Source organism: Armigeres subalbatus, chromosome 1 (genome assembly GCF_024139115.2).
Source record: "Armigeres subalbatus isolate Guangzhou_Male chromosome 1, GZ_Asu_2, whole genome shotgun sequence".
NCBI lineage: Eukaryota > Metazoa > Arthropoda > Insecta > Diptera > Culicidae > Armigeres > Armigeres subalbatus.
In genome coordinates, this window is record NC_085139.1 from 11,610,140 (window position 1) to 11,632,309 (window position 22,170).

Sequence of the window (22,170 nt, forward strand, 5' to 3'; positions counted from 1 at the left end):
GTAGCTATGTTGCGAGCACAGGAGTATGAGCTGCACCGCGCGATCATTGATGATGATGATCATCAACCGCCGGCGGTTGGCGATCGCACACTTGAGTCGAAGCCAAATGAAGGTGGGAGACGGGGTCGGTCTATGCTGCGATGGGAAAATGGGTAACGGGAAAAGTCGTTACACGCACACCATTACAGTCGGGATGACTTCTCGGGAGGGGTTTTTTAGTGCCTCGCCGGTATCACTCTAATCAGTCTTGAGATATCTTGCAAAAAGAACAGTTGAATTTCACCGAGGATCGGTATGTTGTGCATTTTCCAATATTGAATTTTCCTTTTTTCTTGAAAGGTGTTTGAATAGTGCTGGGAAGTGGGTGGAGTGCAGATTCATTGGTTTCTTGGAGTTTGTGTTTTCCGGGATAGGAGGGTGTGAAATATCAAAGGAGTGAGTTTTCTATGAGTGACATTATCCCAGTTTTTCATTTATCTGGAGTAACTATGCTTCACGCATGCGGTGAAAGACATTTGTTTGGTTGTACGTGCTCCAGGCGATGTCTGATGATATCAAGTGTGATTTTTACAAACATCAAATGAAAAAAAGCGGTTGGCTCGTGATCAAATGATTGGCCACGGAAAAGTTGCGGAACAAGGTGTGCGCAAACATAGGCCTTTGATTTCAAAAGTTAATCTCGAAGCGGAACCGGAATTTAATTTCGTTATTGAAAAACTGATTGTGTGGAATTTACGAATCGATTGGTGTCTGTTTGGCATTTTTCCTCGCCAGGATAACAAACATGGAAGGGTGAAAGTACGCTCGCTTGCCAGTGGGGGTGCAAAATAACATCAATTAAATTGGAAAAGGATAAAAAACAACGTCCGTCACATCACAGAGTGAAGTGCTAAAACCGTATAAATCGCCAGAAGCGCCACTGATTTTCCACATCGAGTGTGACAAATTGCCAATTTAAATGGACTGTTTGGATGTCTGGATTAATTATTTATTCTGCGTTCGACCTAACCAGCTGGAAGCAGGTCCTTGTTTGTGGTTCGGTTTTCGCGATGTGGCCTTCCGCATCCCGAACCCAATAGCCATAATTTCTCGAAAATTTTAACCCACGGCTCTGGGCTGGCAAACTTCAACGGTCATGTGTGAGAGTGCTACTAAAAATAGCACCAGAGACGGAGTCAAGTGTAGGCACCCAGAATTCGTTTCATAACGTACGAAGGTACGCAGCAAGCAGGCAAACTTTTGGGGGTTTTTGCCTCTGCAAAGAGCCAAGATCTATTTAAAATTTGGTGCCCCCTCCCAGCACGCTGGGCGAAAACTCACCGCTTTTCCGAGTGTTCCGTACTCGCACTTACCCACACTACGCCTGTTGCTGCGGTCCGTTTGAACAGGCGCCGAATTAGTCGTTTCTTTCTTTTTTTCGCGCATTTTCCGAAGTATTATTCTGTTTAATATTATTTTTAAAACACCACAAGCAGCACTATGATGTGTGCGAGCACACACCGGCAGCACGAAAAAAAAAATGAAACTCATATCTCGGGGGACTCGTTTTGGGTGGCTGTAATCTGGTCGCAAAGGTAGCATAAAAATAATCGGTCAGCCGGTTTCACGCGAACAGAAATGGCCTTCGGGTGGCTGGCGTGTGTGCGTTTTGTGTGTGTGCTTTCGGCTAGTGGAGTTGATAAAGTTCTTTTGCGAGACTTGAATTTTCCGGCTGAACCGAGCGGAAAAAGTTTGGGACGAAGCTTGTCATAATACCGAAATGGATGATAATCTTGATGTGGCTCGGCCGGGTTGGCGCTTTTTGATTTATTGTGGAAGTTATGGTCGTTTGTCACTTTCTTTTGAATGTTATGCGTCGTGTTAACTTGTGTCACTTGGTTAAATCACTTTAAATCCGTCACTTGCTTTAAACCTATCAAAAGCATCAACAGACAAGTGAATAATCAGAAGAGTACTGATTTAATATAAACGAAATTGCTTTCATATTTGAAGTTTCTATTTCTGTCATCATATCAGATTTCAAGTATCTGTCATTAGATAATTAGATTTATGTCATCAGATAATCAGAAGGTACAATAAAATACAGCGGAAGATGCCCCAAAACGCCCCTGAAGTAAAACTCCTTTTGGATATTCCCTTATACCTATTTATGGGATGGCTCTAACATAATTAGACCTAAAATTATGTAGGTTAAGGAAAAAAGTGTCAACACTTCGGCGAGGCAAAACGCCCTTGTGGGACTAATTTACAAACATGTACTACGCGTCTCCACGTACTGTCCATACCAGAATGCTGATTTGCCGACGCGTTTGTTTGTTGTTCCCTAAGAGTTCCCAGCTAGAAGGCATTTTGCCTCCTGAGTTTTCCGGCAACGAAATATCACAACTTTTTGAAATGTGAATATTATCAATATGATTGAGATGTTTTACACTTTTAAGACGGCATCCTTTCCTCTAATGGGAATACTGTTGACTTAAAGCAAGAACGGTAAAATAATGATAGTTTAATTAAGCTCAGAGTAAATGAGACAGAAACAACTGAATAGAACAAACAAAGCATTGCCCTACGCACGATGTTGACATAAACATAGCTTAATATGGCATAACAAAAAAAGATTCTATTGAAATACTAAACAATTGAAGTTTTGTAGGGGATTATTACTTGACATTTTTCAAGCACTTGATACAGTTTCACTTTCAGTTCAAGCATTATCGCAAACGACGCTCCTAAACCGTTGATATAATTTAGTAATTTTCAAATGGTTCGAAGCAGTAGCTTGTGCAACAATTTGCAAAAAGATGATTTTTTCAGTTTTCAGCTTCAATATATTTAATATAATATAATTTACTCCAGAATTAAATTTGACAAATTTTTCCAATTATTCTTTAGAAAATTCCTTAGAAAATTTATCCAGGGATTCTTTCGGGAATTCTGTTGAGAATTATTCCGGGAAATCCTCTAGGAATTCCTTCGAAAAATCCTTATGGAGCTCCTTCAGGAATTTCTATAGGAGTTCCACCGAGAATTCCTCCGGACATTTCTTCGGGATTTCCTTCAGTAACTGTCTCAGAAAGACCTCTGGTTAATCTTAAGATAATTCCTCCCGGAATTGCCATTGGAATTCTAATTAAATTCCTTTGGGAATTCTCGTTATTTTTTTTTTAATTTCCACAAAATTCCTTTTGGAACTCCAACAACATTTCTTCGCGAATTCTCACGAAATTACTTCATGAATTCATCCAGAAAATCCTTCTGGAAACATCACAGAAATTCCTTTGAAACTTTTCCAATAATTCCTTTGGGTATTCCTCCAGAAAATACTTTGTAATTCCTCCAGGAGTTCCTTCGGAAATTTCCCCAGGGACTCCTTTGGGATTTTTTCCCGGAGTTTCATCGAAAATTCCACCTGGAAAGTTCTCCAAGAATTCCTCGAGGAATTGCATCAAGAATGCTTCCAGGAATTTCTTTGAAAATTCTTCAGGAACGAGATATTCTCTGCGATTTCTTACGGGAATTCTTTCGGAATTATCACGTAATTACTTTTGAAAGTTCCATGAAATTTCTTTTGGGATTCCCACAAAATTCCTTCTGGAATTCTCTCAAAACTTCTTCAGGAATTCCACCAGGTATTTCTTCGGAAATTCCTTCGAGAATTCGTCCAACAGTTCCTTCAGAATTCCTCCAATAATTCCTTCAGGAATTTCTCCAAGAAATTCGTCGTTATTTTCTCCTGGAATTCCCCTAGGAAATCCTTTCTTAACTTCTTTTGGAATTCCTTCGGGAAGTTCCTTGAGAGTTCTTCCAGGAATTATTTCGGGAATTTCTTCAGGAATTTCTCCGGGAAAAGCTACGGGATATCCTGCGTTCATCCCGGCATTCATATGGGAGGTCCAACGGGAGTTCTTACGGGGTTTCCAACGGAAATTTCTTCGCGAATTCTCGCGAAATTCCTTTGGGAATTCCTTTGAGGGTTCCTCCAGGAAATCCTTCAGGAATTCTCCCAGAAATTCTTTCGAAAATTTCTCCAGGAATTCCTTCGAAATTCCTCCAAAAATTCCTTTGGGTATTTCTCCAGGAAATACTTTGTTAATTCCTTTAGGAATTCCTTCGGGAACTTCTCAGGGATTTCCTTCAAGAATTCCTCCTGGAGTTCCTTCTGGAGTTTCATCGGGAAGTTCTCCAAGAATTCCTGTGGGAATGCCTCCAGGAATTCCTTCGAGAATTTCTTCAACTCCACGCCTTCCAACAAGATATACTTTGGTAATTCTTATGGGCATCCCTTCGGGAACTCCCACAAAATTACTTTCTGGAATTTCTATGAAATTCTCTTTGAAACTCCCACGAAATTCCTTCTGGAATTCCCACGAAATTTTCTGCAGGAATTCTATAGGCTATTCCTTCTAGAATTCTTCCAGCAATTCATTCGAGAAATCCTCCAATAATTCCTTTGGGAATTCCAGTAAATCCTTTGTAACTTCTAACAGTAAATCCTTTGTTAACTTCTCCAGAAATTCTCCCAGGAAATCCTTTGGGAATTCCCACGGGAATTATTTCGGGAATTCCTTCAGACATTCCTCCGGGAAACACAACGGGATATTTTTGGGCATTCCTATCGGAGGTCCAACGGGAACACAAAAGTTTCAGTGGAACATTTCTTCGCGAGTTATCACGAAATTCGTTCAATAATTCCTCCGGGATTTCCTCCAAAAATTCCTTCATGAATTCCTTCGGGAGTTCCTCCAGGAAACCCTCCGAAACTCCAGATTTTCCTTTCCTATAAAATTCCCAAAGAAACTTCCGGACACATTTCCTAAAGAATTCACTGGAGAATTTTCTGAGGAATTCCCGAAAGAATTTCCTGAGAAAGTCCAGAAGGAATTTCTGGTGGGATTCCCGATTCTTGGAGGAATTCCTAAGGATTCTTGGAGGATTTCCTGTAGGAATTTCCTGCAGAATTCCCGAAGGAACTGCATGTGGAATTATCGAAAAAAAAATCGGAGAAATTTTGAAAGGAATTCCCGAAGGAGTTCTCACAGGAATAACCATAAGGATTCAGGGAGAATTCCAAAAGGAATTCACGGAGGAATTCACGAAGAAAGTTTCCGGGAGTTTGTTGGAGGAATTCATGGTATAAACCCCGGAGGATTACACGGTTGAAATCCGGGGGGAATTCCCGAAAGAATTCGAGGGAGAATTCTCGAACAAACTCCCGGGGGCATTCCCTGAGGAACTCCCGAGCGAATTTCCGAAAGAGTTCTCAGAGGAATTTCCGAAGAATCTTCGAAAGTAATTTGCGGAGTAATTCATAAAGTAAATCCCGGAGCAATTCCACAAAGATTTTTTTAAAGAAATTTCCGATGGATAAAACGATGGACATTCGAGAGAGATTTCAGAAAGAGAAAATTTTCCTAGGAATACACGAAGACATTTTTGTAAGCATGTAAGCATAACATGTGCTCATCATTTTGTTCTTGATGTGATAAACTTAGTGCAGACTTAGGCTATCATAATCGGAAATCAAAGCAGTGCTTCGTTGTCTCCGATGGCTGTGAGTAATATGCATTCGTCGAAAAAAAAACTATTGCAAATACAACGTGTGTGGGAGTTGAAAAGACGTTGACTCTAATGCAGCGGCAATGCAGGAAGTTATTTACAACTACCTGATATTTTATGACCAGTACACGCTCACTGGTGCTACCATTATCAATTGGGTAAGGATTCAATTAATAACTCCACTTTCAGATTGAAAACTGCTTTGTTTCCAAATCCGCACATTTAGTTTTACAAATTGAAACATGCTACCACATGTTTCCACTTCCAGTCAATAGCACCAAGCATCCAAGGTGAATTTCAAATCAATTATTTTTCTGTTTCTGTTTAATATTGGCTTGGTGTACGTGCTGTTGGCGACGTCAATTGTCTAGACGCATGTGCTATGGAGTGTGGGTTCGATTCCCCGCCCCGCCCCGGTAAGAAGGATACTTACCGTTATACGAAGAATTCTCCCATGGTCCACTGAGTCGAAGACTTAAAAAAAATACACTGACGATAAAGATTTTATTTCTTCTAAAGCAATAAATCAATAATCAACATCTTAATTTGACAATATTGTGACGATGGAAAAAATGACACAGACATATGCCACCGGTCGCGAGCATGGCACACTACGATATCAAATCCGGCCAATGCATATTCTCACCACAGACATGGTGAAGCCGCTGCAAACTGCAATGGTAGAAGTTGGTTTTGAAGGAAATATTTCAGGGCAATGAATCGCCTGCTTCGAGCGTAATTACAGCGGCACACTAGGAGTTAACTTTCTGAAATCAGTATGGCGAAAAGCATCTAAGGTTCGATTTCTCAAAATTAAGCACCTTCATCGAAAATATATTTGGTAGGCATAGTAGCGGACACCTTCCTACATAACCGGTACCAAATAGTTTTTCATGAAAAGTTCCTAATTTTGAGAAAACTCGCGTTAGATGTCTTTCGTCATACAAATTTCTGGCGGTTAACGATAGCGCATATACGATAGCGCCTAGATGTGGAAGCGGCGAGTAGAAAATCAGCTACTGCCAATAATTCATTACCACATAAGTGGTTATATGTTATATGTTTTTGTCTTTCTCGTACAACAAAGTTGTACCGAAAGGCTATCATTTCACTTCGAAAGCGAACTTTTTATAGAAGCCTCGGAAACCCATAGACTCATTTCAATTTCTTTGGACGGGAAGTTCTTAGGGACTTAGGAACAACTTTTGAAGCATTTTTTTTTTTGGAATTCGCATCAAAGATCTTTTTGAATTGAAGGATGGCCGTGTCAGTTAGTCAGGAAGAGTGTTATAAACAATGTGTATGTACAAAACTACAGAATGCTTAATTAAACTAATTTCTTAAAAAAACAAGGAATTGCAGCATTAATTGTCTTCTTTCTGATGTTCGTTTTTTTCAGCAGAAAGCACGCATGATGACAAGTAAAATAATAAAGATTCTAATGAAATTGTCTATTTTGCGATTTTTTAATTCAACCTTAGTTTAATTTCTATGGATAATTATCAATTTCTTGATTGAAAATAACTTAACTAAAATGTAAGAGTAAATGTGACAATTTGCTTTTCAATCTTTCGAAACTGCAATGGGGTGGCTTCGAAAAGAAATAGTTACGTTTTTCACGATGGAACGTTAAATCAAATCCATCTGATAAAAAAATTACTAGTCAGTATTTTTTACAGCCCTTTTCTAAACAACTTTCTCAAAACTTTATGGTTGTGTGCCATATAGAGAAAGTGGTCTTGTTGGTGGACTTGACAAAAGAAACCACTTATGATGGACCTAAAGCAGCCTCAGCGGAAAAGACACTGCATTTATGGAGCTGGCTATCTGAGACGGTGTGGTTTACACCACACACATATCCCAACACCACGATGTTATACCGGCCCTTAGTTGGATCGACGCTAAAACCTTGTAAAGTTGGTGTTTAATGATGCTGCCGGCTACTTACGTCAGCAAATGGTGGAAAATAGAAGAACCCCTGCATCAGCTCAGGCATCCTCAGCGGGTGTAGAGGGAAGAATCCCATAGGCCACACAAATATATTGGTTAAAGACTGTGCAGAGAGAGTGAACCAGCTCTTGGTGTTCTGGGCAGGTCAACTCAAGCCTGCTGTCTATAAGCGCCTGACCTATACAGTAATGGATGGCCCTGTTATTTGTATTGTGTTAATAGACAGTGTCTTCGATGAAATTGATCCCAGATATGCAGCCGGCTTCGGCCACTTTAAAATGGGGGACGAATCTTATCCCACGGTCATTTAAGACCCCAGGGAACTTTATAAGCTTTCGGTTGGAAATGGGCTGATCGTCTAGTTTAAGGCTGACCGGAAAGACGGTGACGCTGCTTTGGATTTGCGTTCGGACAGGGTGTCTCTGACAACCACAAGCTGAATATCATCCGCGTAAACATTTTTTTAAAACTTTTTTTTTATGTGTTTTTTTTAATCTACAGATTTAGTTTAATACCGCTCCTTCCCTAGTAACATTGACGAATTTTTTTTGGTTATATAGAATACTTGAAGAGTAAATCATTTTCTTCAAGAGCGTCATAAACCGTATTTCTTACTTGGGTTTGGCGACTTTCAACAGGGTTATTAACATAAACGATCCTTATAGGACGCCAGTACCTTCTTGTTGGAACGCTCTGGGCGCTGAGTTGAGAATATTTCCTGAGAAGCCCTTATCCGCCTATTGGCTATGTACTATGGGTGTCCAAGTGCGGTAGATCAGCTGCGGTAGATTCAGCTGTCCAAGAAGACAAGGTCAGCTGTTTTCCTTGCTCGATTGCGTTCTGGAGCACAACTGCTTGGATACTGAAGCATGAGCTAGTAGCAAACCTAGTACGAAACACATGTTGTCGGAAATAGAATCTTTCATACTTCTTCTATTCCTCACACATCAGACTGTTGATAAGCCATTTAACCACCTTTGAGAGACACGAGGTTGGGAAAATTGGTCTATAGGAATCGTGGCTTGGAATCTATTTTTTTTTGGTATCGAGGTCACTAAGATTTTTCACCAGTTCTCGGGAAAGTCTGCTCACCCCATGTTTGGTTTATTAAGTTAAGAAATATTGTTTTCCCGATGAATCTTTAACTTGGAATATCTCACCTCATCAGGATCAGGGGGATCCAGAAGTGTTTATGTGTTAGGTTCCCTGTGGCGATCCACTTTCTAAGGCTCGGGGAGTAGTCATTTGTGAAACTAGCGATTCTTTGTGTTTCCCATTGGTGAAGGAGAATTGCGAGTGAGTTTTAAAAAGGGTGGAATACAAACTTTTTTCTGTTGTCTAAAATTAAAATTGATATATCTCAAAAACGGTAATACTTGAAAATAAATAACAGCTTTTTTTGTTCAAAATTGACCTAGGAATCATAATTCGGCGTGAAGTACATGTGTTTCCTTGTAGTCAATGTTTCAAAAATGAGCCAAAAATAGCTTCCACTATTTTTTTTAAATTTTTGACTTCTCCATTGACCTGATGTTGTTAAAACTTGATTACAAAGTTTTTGTGGTAAAAATTTGGTGAAAATATGAATATTGATTTTTGAGATATTTCAATTGTTAAATTGACTATAGACTTTTTTCAGTGTAAAATATTTTTGACCAGTGTAATATTTACACCATTAAGCCTTATTAATCCCCTGCTACAATTCGTTCTCAGGTAGTTTTTTCGAATAATGAACGGTTTCCGAGTTCCGAGTCCCAGTTATTTAAATTAATTTACTCAAAAACACATTACTCGAGGATCGATTTTTTTAAAATTAGTTTAAAATAGTCTATTTTCAATATCAAAAATATGTGACAAGTTTCAATCAAATCAACTATCATCAAGTTTGGTCGATGTGTCATTCTGCGTGGAATCCGTCAAGTGACAAATCGACTTAAATCTCAGTTAAATTTTTGCTCTTTATACACGAGAACAGTGCTACAAAAAGTCATTGTCGCAGCACGAAATGCCACAGTAATGACAAGTAGTAGTGTCTTCACTGCTACTAGTCGCACTGTCGAAGACGCGCAAGACATTAGCTTTCGTCATGCAACAAATCATCATGACAACCTCGATGCACGAAGACTTCATAATTTTATTCTTCAAGTGGCAGCTGGTATGCGATGCTTTTTTTAAATGTTTGTAATAATGAATTTGAAGTAACGTATGGAGGCGTTATAATCGACGTTATATCGATACATTTATGTTATAAGAATCCCTTCTATACGTTTATTTGAGACATTTTGTTTTTAATCAGTCCGAAAGGGTGTTACGTTATTTTATATTATGACGAAGAGTATATTTTTTTCGCACTCTTTATACGGCGAGAATTACTATTGTCAGCCCTGCATGAGAGTGCTGCCACCGGATGTTGAGTTGCATTCAATTGCATACGCAGATCCTATAAGCCTTCGCACCCTTTCATTAACGCGTACGGCCACGCACGCATGAAATGGAAATCCATGGCAATGTTGCAATCACTCGAATAGAAAGGATAGCGTAAACATGCCCATAGATCAATTCATGCCTGCCTGTATCCTTTGATGTTTAATTAGAGGCATACAGACCAGGTCAAACGAGTGCAATGGACGAGTATTATTGGCTCTGCCCCATAGATCCAAAGATCAATTTGCATAATTGCTGATAACGAGTATGTTTACAATCAATGGCAACACCCGGTTGCAGGTTCAGAAACAGGTTAAAATTGTATACATATTGGGAATGTGCAAATCCTTGGTAAAACAGAACAAAGAAGATGAGGAGTAATGAACATGAAATGTCAATAAGTGCAACCGGCATCCGAAGAAACATGTGACAAACTTCACCACCCTTGGGGAATGGATTGGCAAAACATGTGTGAGGTCCAGACACATCACATATTTGTTATGGAATGTCCAGAGCATGATTGCTCCCAGCGATTTTGTAGTGAAGAAATATCCGATCCGATATGGGAGCGAATCGTCACTACGAAATTCCTTGCATAATTGATTGGTACAGGAATTTTGGGTCCGATTAGGGTATAGAGAAATATACCTCTATTAGTTTTAATTGAAATTATTATTGACAAAAAGCAACTTGAACTTTTGTTACTCAGATTAGTTTCCAGTTTCAAATTTGGTCAAATTTTCATTGCTTTTCGCTCTAGGTGGGTAAATAACTTATTGTACCGCACATAAAAAAATCTACTTAATTGTTGTTGCGACTAAAAGTGAGCGGAGGACTTTTAGTCGCAACAAAAAATAAGTGATATTTTCCAAAATTTGGTCGCCACGTGGTGGATTGTTGCGGCGAATGCTTTGATAGCACGTGCTATTTGTACTGCGTATTCATTTTACGATCACGTGAAGTTTCATTCATTCGTTATGGTTTCATTGGCACCAACGGACAATGTTAATAATAATTATAATATTAGCAATCTGATATTACCTAAAACCACAACAAAACGCCCAAGTAAAACCAATTGTAAGCTGCATTTTTTCAATAAACAACGAAGAAGCTCTACTGTTTATGGTGTAGAGGCGCATGGCCCATCGTGAGCTGGATCGTGAGCTACTGTTTCAAAATCGTTTTGCTGCACCAAATGTTTCTGTCAAGCAAATGCGGGAAGTTTCAGTCCTTCTTTGTGGCAGTGCGCTATTTGTGCAGTTTGATGAAATAGCAAATAGGTAAACAAAGCAACCTGACCTAAACACAGTACTCTTTTTTATAGCCATGAGTATAAAAAGGGGGTGCTATGAAATCTCCTTTCTCGATCGCTATGAAAATTTCATACAATTTAACTTTCGACATTACATTTAAGCGGACTGGATCAAAATCGAATTTTGAAGCAGGTATCGTTAAAACTTGATGTCGAATTTGTGTTGATGTTTCATTTATGTTTTTGGTGAAATCGATTATGTATCAAACATGGACGCCATTCACTCCCGTCTGCTCCTCTGCAATACAATCCTATCAGATTGTGCGTGAAGAATTATTGTAAAAAAATGGCGAATTCCAGTAGAGCTTTTCAAGCATTTCGCAATCTGGTGGTCGTCACAAAAGTTACAAAAAATAAGGCGCTGAGAAAGTGTTGGTGCATTTGAGTGGATTCCGTTGTCAGCAGCTAAATAAAGAATGTGATAAATGATAAACAATGTAAAAGATTCCACAATAGTTTGAGCTTGATTGACCGCCAGATCTGCTGTTCTTGCTCAGAGAATCAAAAGATTTGCTCGGGATTATGTGGGAAGAGCTGGTGATCTCTATTTGTTATGTCACACTGGCGCTTCCCATTTCAGAATAAAGGTTCCCCCAAACACACGCGACACGACAGTCGTTGTCGCCGTTGGTATGGAAGCGTAAATAGAACATTTCCTGCAGCGACCCAACGATAGAATCGCGGCGACTAGTTGTCGCGGCGATGAAATTGCTTAGGTCTGAAGGAGCCTTAATACAAAGGAGTGAAAATGATGATGATGAACATGTTATGTTCGGAATTTGAGTCAAAACGATATTCCTCTGCACCGCACTAGTTCATGCGGAATATCTTGGAATTTTTAGGTTATTTGCGAGGGGCAGAGGTGTATGTAAAATATTCCACAATATAACAGAAAGTGGATTGAAATTTACGACGAAAATTCTCATTATAGTTGAAAACAATGGATTTAAATCACTATTATTCTAAATTCTATCATAGAAACGATCTCGAATTCACCTTTTGGTGAACGACAATTACTTGTTGGGATGCGGTTGTGGTCTGTTGTTTTGCGTAAAAATTATCCGATATGCATGTTTCTTCCTCTGGTTGACATTTGAATTTCTGGGCAACAACGAGAAAATTTTAGAACTCTTTAATTTAATTTAAATGAGATCGAAATCATTGCTGTTTTATGTGGATGTTCAGGGTGGAAAACAGTTTTTCTACACAGAAAAAAAAAATAATGAAAAATAAACGTCGTGTAGAACTTGATTCGGTCGACAAATGAGCGAGAAAGAGATGCTTTATCATAGCTTGTCTGTGGGATGGGGCTTTTTCTCCTTGTCTGTTTTGACGTAGGACTTACGTCTTTCTTTACTATACTGGGTGTCATTTAGATTTTTGGAAATCGAGAGCGTTACGCTGGAAGGGAAGATTTCGAACGTTACTAGCGCCTTTATCTTTCGGTGGATTTTGAAGATTTATTTATCAATCGACTCAGACACACTCCAGCAATTTGTCAATTTCATTGAAACTTTAGATTATTAACGATTAGCTATTGATATTTTCAATTCTTGTCAAAGCCAATAACAATTTTATATATAACCAATCCCGTGCATTCCTAACACGGACATCAGAATGCAGTATCCCACGGGCCTTCAGGTCCATCGCAATATTTTCTTTGTGTATAAAAGAAGCTGTGCCTGCCGTGTGTGAGTCATTTCAGTTTGTGATAGCAGCGCGTACTGACGTACGTTTTGCTCGTGCATTTTATGTTCGTTCGTTCGCTGTGTTTGCGTACAGTCGCCAGCGGGAGAGTTGCTCTGCCGGACGGTGGGTCTGCCAGTATTATTTTTTCTCGTTCGTTCGCTGTGTTTACGTACACAGCATGCAGTCGCTAGCAGGAAAATATGCATGAAAGTGAGCATATTTTTATCATTCTATGCTTGATTTTGGTCGAATGCAGTGGTGTCGGTTGCGATTGATGCGATCGCCCATCGCATCGCTCGGAGTTCACGGCTATTCTGATTATGTTTTTATTTATTAGTTTTATTTCCTGAAGTTTTGAATACACAAATTTTAAATAATTCTGCACAGCTTGTAGTTTCCAAAATCAATACCTATTATCAAACCCTAGAAATTTAAAAATTGAATGTAAATACATTACGTTTATATAAGTCCTACGTCTACTCGCGGTTATGTTCAAAACATTACCCATTGCCCGTTTTTTTCACGTGGGTGTCATCCATATCTCGCACAATTGGCTTGTTTTGCAGCCAACATTGCGCGACTGGACCCCACTGACATTTCTGGATCTCAATGGGAATCAAATCAGATGTTGGTATACAACACAAATACTACCATAAATTTTACTTCGAGACGTTGGCTGCAAAAACATGGCGACGTGCCAGGTGGCTGGTTTTTCCGCACATTGGATAAAGTTGTTCCCGTAGCATGTAAAAATTATGCGAGATATTCATGTCTCTCTTTTTAGTCTTTTGCTACAAATTGTTAGAGAAAATTCTCTTCCAATTATGTCAAAACCAAATCAGTTTTATGTGAGAAGCCAACCGAGAGCTTCTATAGGGGTTAGACAAAAAGTTGAGATAGGCAAATTTTTGTCAAAGTTCAAATCAGCATAACTTTGCGTAGAAAACTCCGATTTCGATAAAATTTAGACCATCGGACGCGGATACACTTCAAGTATACTATCCCTAAGTATACTAAATACAATCCCTAAATATACTAAATACTATCCCTAAATATACTATATACTAAAATCTGAGATAGGTCCTTGGACACCGGAGATATTCCGGGTTTTCCGAGTGTATGTTAAAATACATTTTTTCTACTGCTTGTCCTTTTTGGACGTTTACTGCCATCATGTTTTATGTTTTCCCCAGAAACTAGAACTAATATGCTGACCAATGCTGGCTGCAGATTCAAAATCCATTAGGTATACGCAGAGATATGACCATTTTCGTGAAAACGGTACCGGATTGGCCATACACCCTGAATAAATGTCACTTTCGCAGAACATCCGGAACCTGTTACAAATTGGCCAGAGAGTCTAACAGTCCTCAAAATATATCTTTAGTAAAGATCCTATATTCATCGTCTTGGGAAAACATGAATTTTGACACCCATATATGCATGGTTCCAGATGATGCCAAAACCGGCTCCTCCTGGAAGGCCCTTGGAACCTGCTATAAGGGTGGCAGTGGACACTATCATTTTGGAAATGTTTCTGTAATCATCGTCTCGCAAAGCCATGAAGTTAGATATATTTGCATTATTCCGATCTGTTGTCATTTATTCATTTTCCCGGAACCTTTTTACGGAAATGGCCATATCTCTGCGTAGTTTTGATGGATCTCGATCTACAGCCACCATTGGTCTGATCGACATATTAGTTCTAGTTTTTGGACAAAGCATAAAACATGATGAACGTAAACGTCACATAAAATGACATGCAGTAGAAAAAAGGCATCTTAAACGTACCCTCGTAATCGGATCATTCTACGCAAAGTTATGATGACTTGAACTTCGAGGAAATTTTGCCTATCTCAACCTTTTTGTCTAACCCCTGTACAAAACATAAAAATTAGTCAAATAAAAAACGACCAGAGGGATGAATCAAACCGGACAGTTGTTGATTTTTAAATACTTAGCAAAGGCAAACTACTTCGCCTCTCCATTTCCAAAAGCACCAAATCAAGTTTCTTACATCAAGGATCCATAACTTTTATAAAAGACAGAATCACCGTCTTCGACCAGAGGTCGCACAGACTGAACTCTTAACATCTAGCATGAGACAACGGACAGGACATTCCTATAACACCCAGTGGACCAGTAGTGGAGAATTTTTCGCTTTACGAAAAGTTTTCTTCTTACCGGGGCGGGAATCGAACCCACACTCCAGACAATTGACGTCGCTAACCGCATGGACACGAAGCCCAACTTTGCCAGCAGATGGAAGAGATGACCGCGGGGGAGAAAAAATCTTTTTTAGTTTAAAACGTAAACAGACATCCAAGATGGCTGAATCGTGAATTTGACAGATTGGAACACCTGATTGAATTCATCTTGGCACCAATCTCAACATCTCAGATCTCAACAAAGAAGACTTAGTGTCGGTCAACAGAATTTTTACATTTGTGAACTTTATGTTTTTTGATGTGATTGTTTTCCACTTGGTATTCCTGAAGTTATGAAAGATATCCTTAGTATTATGTAAAAGATACTTGATAATGGAAATATCTGAAAATGTAAAACAGAGTCTATGAACCAACAAAAGAATTACCGAGGAAGTCACTGAAGATTTACAGGAAATTACGATGTTTTTTGGATGTCAAAAGATTATCAAATAATGCTACTGCGTATCGGATTATTTTTTAGGTTCTCGAAGAGTATTTTTGAAATGTGAAACTGAAGACATACTAACGTGATTCCTTACGTGATTGTATGCGATGTCATTTCTAAAACTAGCAAATGTTGTTTCGTGGAATCATTTTGATTTTCCTTGTTCTTAACAAGTCATGTGGAAACGGACAATTTTCCAGTGATAAAAATTTGAATCCTAACTAAAAAGACGTGAACGTGATGCAGAATGGTTTCCCTACTGTTCCGTTGATCTATCTATGGTAACCTGGAAGTTTGGCTTACAGCAGGGCAAAATCGACTCGAGATGTTTTCAGTTCCTCAGCTACGAAACAAAAGTAGTGGAAGATATCAAAATTGAATTGAAACCAATCGAAATGAATTGATTCGTATAACATTGCTCTCAAACAGAAGCATCCCCGTCCGCAAAACTTCTAACCGAATGCCAAATCCCGCAAAAGAAACAATGAGGACCGTCTTTTTACAGTGGGTTTTCCACAAAAATGAGTGGTCAAAAGTAATAACCTAAAATCCAACGATACCGTTTTGACTCAAATTCCGAGCATGACTCATATTCCTAACACTCGCTTCAAATGACCATTTTGACTTTATTCGTGTAATTTTCTCCACAGGAGCTTGAATTCGTTTGTAATATTGAAGATCAGTGCGGAAAACCTATGAGAGTTTCAGTTTTACGGCTCTAAAAAGGCCAGTGTTCGGAATATGAGTCATTAGTCAAAATGTACACATCTGTAAAATCTATTCGTTCCTGTTTTCTGGAATGCTTTTACGGGCAGTTTTTTTAACCAAAAATATTCGACAATTTACGGACAACGACTTAACAATTGTTTCGAATCTTCTTTTTCTCTGTTACATCATTTTGATGTTTTACTTCTTCTTTTTCATTGGCATTACATCCCCACACTGGAACATTGCCACCTCGCATCTGAGTGTTTATTAAGCACTTCCACAGTTATTAACTGCGAGATTTCTAAACCAAGATACTATTTCTGCATTGGTATATCATGAGGCTAACACGATGATACTTCTATGCCCAGGGATGTCGAGACAATTTCCAATCCGAAAATTGTCTAGACCGGCACCGGGAATCCCAGCTAGCCACCCTCAGCATGGTCTTGCTTTGTAGCCGCGCATCTGACCGCACGGCTAATGAGGGCCCCGTTTGACCTAATGTTTTACTATGAGCCTCAATCGATATCAATTTGGACAATGAACTGTAATGAGACCCGTATACGTGCTTAGGTTTCTTTTGGATAATTCCGAAATGTTTCTATTGTTCCATAGGCTGTTGGCACTTTCATCTTGACCGCAGCAATATCTCTTCTGATGAATTCTGTAATTGGAATTATATTCCGTTCACTAGGATGGCAGCTCTGGGTGCAATTTGCCGTTCATTGTAAATTAACTTACTGCATATTTGTAGTTATTGCCTATGGCTTCTGGATGAATGCGATATCCAGTTTGCTCTTTGTGAACCTTTTGCCCGATGAAGGCTCACTTGAATGAACTTCATGCTTTCAGTGAATGTCCTTTTTTTGTTTACCACTTGCATGGGGATTTAGTGTCTTCCTATCTCTGATTTCGCGGCCTCCTTTAATTGGATTTTCGTCTACTGGTGCTCTACTGGTGCACTGACCTAATCCGTTCATTTGACGTTCGAGGCTCACTCTTTTTATCGACATTGGTGTTTGTAGAGTGGCCAGAAGCATTATGGTTTGTTTTTGTCCTCTCAATTCCACTTGGACCTGGGATCTGGACAGAATGATCGACGATCATCTTGTCATCTCCAGTTCCTTCATGTGTCATACCACTACCTTCTTGTCGATTTTTCCTGCGGAATTTCTTCCTCGGGGTAGCATTCCCAAACTTGTAGTCAAGTGAGAATTGACAACGTTTGATGGAGCTTAAGCTTCATTATGATCGACTGTGAATACTAGCTCGACGTGTCCTTGGCTAATGGTGTTGCCCTGTAGTAGTCTGAAGTTCTGATTTTCCAGGAGTGCCAAAATATCTCATTATTATCTCCTGCACTCCACGGAAAGAAGCCGATCAATATTTCAGGTTGTGGGATATCTTTTTTATCGAACGTTGTGAGTTCTTTTGGTTTCAGTTGTTACATCTGTTGTCCAACTACTTTCGTTATAATGACTTTTTGAGAAGTTTTCCACTGTTCGGTTGTGAGCTCTGTTTCCGGGTATCCTGTCGAAAGCATCCCTAGCTTCACATAATTTACAACATCTCTATATGACAGCTTGATTTTACCCTCGGAATTCCTTGTAGGTGCCGAGTGCACTGAGCTAGTCTTCGCTTGGTTTTTTTTATAATACTCTTGTTTCGACGAGCGATTTTAGCGGGTGTTGTATTTCCACTTGTTTTTAATACATTTAAGTTCATTTTTCTTGGGCGCTTGGGTGGATCCGATGTTTGGGGTGGATGATGAGCTTCCTCATAGCCAATTACACGATCCAGTAGTTTTTCAGGTGCTCACTTTTCTCGCAGCTGTCCTGTCGCAGTCCTGAAAAGATGTATTTTGCTGCCCATCTGAGTAATGTTATGTTGATGCCATCCTCAAAGTCATCGTTATCAGCCATCAGCGTAATCGACACCACCATTGTCCGTGTTAAGAATGGACGATGAACAGGAAAGTGCATCTTCGACTGATTGCCAGTAAGCTGTAGAACATTGTCTTCCCTTTCTCTGTCGATTTAAATTTTGATGCACTTATGGTTGCGTTGATCATTGTTATTTTTACATAGGGACTCGGCAGGTATTTTCGTCTGTTCGTCATAGTCTCGAAAACCAATAAAAGAGACGCTTTTTTGTAAAACTCATACGTACCAAATCGTAAGCTCAGGAGAAACGTTCTGCTATAGTGGAGTTCTAGCAAATGTACGTTGCTTTCGTTGGTTTTAGCTCCTATGACGATGGACGGAAATACCTGCCGTATCCCTAAAACAAAACACACACATTTTTTACTATCCATTTGATTTTTCTTACGTTGGAGTGAGCAACGACCACGTCATTGTTGTAGCCATACAAGTCCTCATTTGATTGGCTCTTCCAATCAGCGGAAAATTTGTATGGAAACCCAAACATTGATAATTAAGAGTGCCTTACGCTTCAAGAAACGAACACTGAATCATATTTTTTCTACGTGACATACGATGCAGACATCTCATCGCAACCTACTGCGATTGAATTTCAAATTTGAGCACATTAACTTTGTTTAGCATGCTCACAATTCACTTGCCTACTGCGATTGGGTTTTAAATTGTTTTACATTGTTTATTAATTTGAATTGATTTATTATTCAATTTTATTTATTTTTATTATTTTACAATTGATACATAGCAATTGTTACCCACAATTTGGATGACTGATTCAAGATAACTATATTCTTCACAGCAAGGTTTTTTAAATGAACAAAAGCAGCAGAAAAAGAAAAAGACATATGAAAGCTTACTCAAATAAAAATAACACTTGAACCATGAAAAACATTATTCAAAGATCCTTATTTAATAGCTATGGCTTCTTCAAGTGAATTTTAAAGTAGTGAATAAGTGCTTTACTTATCCAAGGCGTCAGAAGGGCCGGAGCTTGAAGTCTAAATAAAAAAACTCACTGTAAACTGTCCTATTATTAGGACGAAAATCAAAGGGCGATATACTCAAAGGAAGCAACAAATAGATCATCAACTAGAAGAAAGATTGTCCTTGAACCTTTTTGAACCGTAGAAAAGGGCGGCAAAGCGTTAATAGTAGAAATGGATTATCATTGATAGGGGGTCTCACGATTGCCTTGAAGACTTCAATTGATCAACCGGACATTCCGTCGACAGGCTGCGATACTGAAAAGTTTGTGCCGGAAACACTTTTTCCAACCCTAAACAGGGATAGAGAACCATTTATGAACCGTGTTCGTGATCAGAGTAGACACGGCGTAGATTTTCGAGAACCACCATGCGTCTCCTTTGCGGTACTCTACATTCTGTTGACGACTGTTTTGTTGGGTTGGAGTCAAGGTGCGTTCCATGTCAGTAAACTCTTGCTTAACTTGTCTTGGCACGAATGTCATGCACGAATTTTTAGGAATTTTTTTTCGAATTTCTCTGAGCAGGTCTTTTGGGATTTTTTCGGGAAATTCTTAACAATTCATTTAGAAAGTTCTTTCAAATTTCTTTGAGAAATTATTCCAATGTTTTTTTTTAGGAACTTCCTTTGAAATTCTTCTGGAAAATATTTGGTAAATTTTTCCAAATTTATTTGGAGAATTTTACGAATTCTTGGCAAGTTTCTTCCGAATTTCTTTACTTTCCATTTTTTGGGAATTTATTCCAAATTTCTTTGGGAAATTCTTCCGAATATCTTTGGTAAATGTTTTGAAACTTATTTGAATTAACTTCCGGATTTCTTGAGAAATTTCTTTCGAATTTCTTTGGGAAGCTCTTTTTTCTAAGGTTAAGTCTTACAGACAGGAAGGAATGAAAAACTGGAATTCGCTCCATTTGTATGAAATACTTATCCAATTATTATGCACTGCAAAACGTCTCAATGGCACTATTTGCTTAGCTAAAGCAAATTTCGAAATGTAACATTGAAATGACATTTGAAACATCTTCGAAAACGTCACTGATTCGAGTCAATTTCATCCATTAAATATTTATAAATAAACAACTGATAAAATCGACCCACCAAATTGCGATGACGTTCACCGTTTCGTATTTTAGCCACCTGGTTCCCCGCACAGTGCAGGCTGTGGGGACCGTGATTCACCGACCAACGCGATACGGCGTGGCACACTGCTGTGTATATCGAGATTTCGCATAACTTTAAAAATAACATAAATTGCATTGCGGTGGTACGCGCAGCACATACCGGGACGGGATCCGGGTAGCCACCAGCCAAAGTTCCCGAGAAATTTGCCGTGAATGCGAGAATTGCGTTCCCCGATGTCTGCGCGTTGATACGCGCGCGACGTGGTACACCGACAAAAGTAAATTACAATGAGAAAGTAAAACGATTTTTATTCCGTGAATGAGTTTCGAATATAAACGAGCAATATGGTTCCTTTCTATTAAATTAATTGGTTGGACGGTTGGGGCAACTTTTTGTGAGGCGATTCGGAGTAAAATGTTGGCAGAAATCATAGGAAACCATGTATTTGTACATGTGAAGCCGTCAGACGCTGAAATGATGTAATTTTTGTCCCTATCATGGCCTACTCACTAAGGTTGTCATCCAACAACAGTTTAAAGACCATAAAGATGTTGACAAGAACAAATCTTGTGAGAAATCCTCCTAATGGGTGACACATTTCTACTAATCGTACTTGTGATTTGCTAGGTTTAAAAAGAATTTAACAATGTTCATAATTTGTCACTCTTAAAAGATCACACACATAATGAGTGAAACTATGCCCTCTCTGTATGAGGGAAAGTCAAAAGCTTCATAACAGGAATACTTAATGACCGGGTCGTCACATTTCTTCCCTTTTGATTCTACCCGAAACGAGAGCAACCCTAGCAGCACACATGTTTCACATAGGTTACTGCAACTGATATGCGACCAGATTCAGTCACAATCAAGTTGCTGCAACCATTTTTGTCTAACTTGTGCTGCTTGGGAAGTGTACTTTTTTCGCTCTAACTAGGAGAAAACGCTCTTGCCATCCTCCTGAGTCGGGGCCAAAATCTAGTCCGACAGCCAGGATAGATGCCAGGCACCGAGCAATCTGAGACTGCAATTTGTGCGGCAAGGGTAAATTAAGTGCGGCGTGCTGAAAAATAACTTGAGATTTATCATCCACTCGGATTGGGAAGCCTGGCTTCCGTGCTTCTGGATGGCGCCGTGGAAAATGTTGCAGGAAAATGTAAATTCAGTTTTTTTTTTCGTTGGGGGGAAACTGAGCAGCATGTTTACTTAGTGAAGTGGGAAAATGTTCAGCTCCTGCTGCTTATCTGCGTATCCAAGGAACCAATGAATCACTCGTCGCCTACTTGGGTCGTACCACGTTTAGGCATTTGACAGCTGCTAATTAGATCTCTTTTCTTTTTTTCAGCCAAAAGTCACAAAAAATCTATCAAAATGTTCAAGCAGCACCTGGAAATGATCGGAAGCTACGAGCCAATCAGCAAGAAGGCTCGCTTCTTCAACACCTACCTGAAGTCGTTGAAGGGTAAGCAAATGCTTCCTTCTAGCAATGACAGATTTTCTGTAACGAATTTGTCTACCCATAAATGCAGGATCCCAGGACATCATGGCCAAGGAGAGTGGGGGCACAATGGTCAGTTCGTCAAATTTCGACATAAATCAATAACTCAAAAAACCATCAGTGCTAGAGTTTGACGTCTTTAAGAAGAAAATGATCTACAAGAAGAGATCTATTTTGGTGTAAGTTGTCATTAGAATTGGCCCTTCGGTGAAATTTTTTGAAACGTATTTTTACCTCTTTGAGTTAAGGTTCATATATTCTACAAAGTTGTAGAAATTTAATTCTAAGCATTTTGTAATATTTATTTTATCTCATATGGTGATAATTTATGACGAAATTGC

The 22,170-nt window shown here is 39.1% G+C and overlaps 1 protein-coding gene and 1 long non-coding RNA gene across 5 annotated transcripts in view; both read left to right on the top strand.

Moving 5' to 3' along the window:
* Positions 1-22,170, top strand: part of LOC134221730 (suppressor of lurcher protein 1-like) — a 430,147-nt gene that overhangs the window by 208,085 nt on the left and 199,892 nt on the right. The window lies entirely within an intron of this gene.
* Positions 145-21,887, top strand: LOC134208089 (uncharacterized). Its single transcript, XR_009978493.1, has 3 exons — positions 145-292; positions 21,677-21,793; positions 21,861-21,887. It is a non-coding gene; the product is annotated as an uncharacterized LOC134208089 (long non-coding RNA).